At 36.1% G+C, this 3,201-nt stretch overlaps 1 non-coding gene across 1 annotated transcript; it reads left to right on the forward strand.

The window, feature by feature from the left end:
* Nucleotides 1–1,835: 1,835 nt before the first annotated feature.
* On the forward strand, nucleotides 1,836–1,941 carry LOC129402895 (U6 spliceosomal RNA). Its single transcript, XR_008628920.1, has one exon. It is a non-coding gene; the product is annotated as a U6 spliceosomal RNA (small nuclear RNA).
* Nucleotides 1,942–3,201: the final 1,260 nt, after the last annotated feature.

The following is a 3,201-nucleotide window of genomic DNA, read 5'->3' on the forward strand; positions in this document are numbered from 1 at the left end:
TTAGGATACATTTCTTATTAACTGTATAGTCAAAGACAAGTGAAATAAGGACAGTCTTGATGTCAAATATACAAAACTCTAAAATGCCTTCTGAGACCCCTGTTATGTATTAAAAGCAAGAATAAAATAAAATAACCTTAGAGGAAACATATCCTTATTTAGCACAGAATCATTGCACTCAATTTTAGGATGTAAGAGCTTTGTAATTTGAACAGAACACACCCACATAATGACCCTTTTAGCTAAGATTTCAGCTTTTTTCTCTGTACCATACAGCTTCCTTTCACTTCCCCTACTCTTATAAGGTAAGTGAAATGATGCTCCATGTTCATATAGTCCTTAATTTTCTATGATCCAACTTGTAATAAATTAAAAATTAATTTGCACATTGAAGGCATATTAAACTGGAAAATATCTTGCTGATGTTTTCTTTGAACCTCTTGTTTTTTTCTTCTGCTCTCTTATTTTTATCAGAACTGTAAATTAGAATTATTAAAGTAGTAGTCTAGAATTTAAGTAGCTGTGTACTTTGTTTTATTATTTCCATTTAATTCTTTTTCTCTTTTGTTAGAAAAGCTCCAGCATGAGTAATCCATAATTTAGATAATGGAACAACATAAGGAGTCTCCATTCTTTTAGGACTTTAAGCTCTGTCAAAATATATTTTGACCAAATTCTTATGCTTCTTAAAATATATTAAGAGAGTACCATGTAGTACCGTAAGAAATATGGTACACAAAAAAGAAAATTATATTGTAAGTACATTTTGCATCAGGCAAACAAGAATTTTTGCATTATTAATCATTAGATATATATATCACTGTGTCACTGTCAACTCTTTTTTCATCCACTTGCTCAAGTGGGCACCTGTAACATCTCGATTTGTCCCTGTTGTGTGTTAGTGTAGCCCAATGGCATATTGGGGGCTCTTTCAGGGTCAGGGGGATGAGGACAGTCATTTTTATTACTGTTTTTGGCATATTGAGTACGCCACTGGTAGCTCACAAGGTTTTGCTGTGTGGGTGGGATACTCTTGGTAGCTTGCCGGGCTCTCTAAGAGGGATGGAAAAAATATTGCATCACTCTCTTCGAGGAGTTTTGTTTTATAGTCTCTGGATCTTGGCCGTTGATGAGATTGCATGGTACCAGAGGAAGTTTGTGGATGTGATTGCCAAGCTACTGGAAAACAGGGAATCTGGGTAGAGGAGGCCCAGTCCCAATCCCAGCAGGCTTAGAGATCTCAGCCAGGGGTTCCACATACCTGGATTCCTCTACAAGTTGCTTCGTGTATGAGACTTGCTCATGTGTATGAAGAGTGCCCTTGAGCATGGCTATGGTTGGGTTCTGGGAGTTTTTGGTTGCCGGGGTTCTGCTTGAGCAGGGCGGAAAACTCAATCCACCACCCTCCGAGGAGACCCGGGTGAAGACAGCCTGGCAGGAGGAGATATCTAGATAAGGAATTTATTTATTTAAAAAAATGCTTGTATAATTTTCTTTTATTTTAATCAAATTAATCTTTAAATTATTTGACCAATTTATGTAATCAAGTATGTAGAGTTTTTCTTTAAGTTCACATTTTATAAAATATAGATAGCACTGTAGCACTGTTGTCCCGTTGTTCATTGATTTGTTTGAGTGGTCACCAGTAACGTCTCCATTGTGAGACTTTTTGCTATTGTTTTTCACATATCAAATATGCCACAGGTAGATTGCCAGGCTCTGCCGTGCGGGCAGGATACTCTCGGTGACTTGCTGGGCTCTCGAGAGGGATGGAAGAATCAAACCCAGGTCAGATGTGTGTAAGGCAAACACCCTACCCGCTGTGCTATTGCCCCATGCTCACTTAGGCAGCACATATAATAAAATTGGAATGATACAGAGATTAACTTGGACCCTGCGCAAGGATGATACACAAATTTCCTAAATAAGAAAAACAAAACTGACACTTCTTATGCAAAATTCAATGTATAAAAGGCTTGACATTAAACCAAAACCCATAAGTGGAACAAATAAAGGCAGAATTCTCTAGAATTCTTATAGGGATCTATAAGAATCCTTATAGGGATCTTCAATGATTTGGCTAAATTGGTTAATATGACAAGAACAAAATATAAATAAATGGGACTACTACTATGTCAAACTAAAACAATATTGGATGGCCAAGTAAACAAAGGCTAGCATTCAAAGATACTCTAATGAACGGGAGAAAGTATTTGTATACAATTGATCAGCCAGTGGTCTATATCAAAGATACATAAAATATTCAAAAGTTCAAGAACAGGACTAATAATCTCATCAGATACATAGAGAACAGACAAACAAATACTTTCTGGTGAAGAAATATGCTCATTGCTCCTTATTTTATATGTAAACGCAAATTAAAACCACAATGACAACTCATGTTACACCAGAAAGAATGTCACATAATGAAGTGTTGGTGGTGAAAAAGGAACCTTCTTTCTCCATTGGTAGTAAAGTTGAAGGTCATCCTCTGTGGAAAACAAAATGGAAACTAAAAAAAAAATACAAAGATTAGAGCTTTCTTATCAAAAGCAATCTGAAAACAATGTATGACTATCTATGATGGACTTGGCGCACTAAATAAAATAACCAGGGAAAGGAAACAGTGTAAATGTTCAATAATAAATGATGAAATAAGATAATTTTGGTGATATATATACACAATGGAATACAATGTAGCTATAGGAACAGGTTAAATCTTTCAGTTTGCTACACTTTGGATGGAAACAGTGGTTACATTCATTGTTAAGTGAAATAAGCCAAAATCAGAAGAGAAAATATTGAGTGATCCCAGTTCTCTATGGTATATATGAAATAAAACAAGTAAATAGACAAAATAAAGTGGGGATAAACTCTTGGCTTTAATTGCAAAACAGATGAACAAAAAATAATACAGGAATAAACAAAGAAAGAATTAGAATTGAGACAAAGACAGTGATGTAGGATCTTGGGATCTTCGGTGGAGGGTTAAGGTGAAATAACCTTGTTCATCAAAACATGATATTTGACAGTTATAGTCATATTCCGCTGCTCATCGATTTGCTTGAGTGGACACCACTAACATCTCCATTGTGAGACTTGTTACTGTTCTGGCATACTGAATATGCCATGGGTAGCTTGCCAGTCTCTGCCATGGGGGTGAGATACTCTCAGTAGCTTGCCAGGCTCTCCAAGAGGGGT

This window comes from Sorex araneus, chromosome 2 (genome assembly GCF_027595985.1).
Source record: "Sorex araneus isolate mSorAra2 chromosome 2, mSorAra2.pri, whole genome shotgun sequence".
Taxonomy (NCBI): Eukaryota; Metazoa; Chordata; class Mammalia; order Eulipotyphla; family Soricidae; genus Sorex; species Sorex araneus.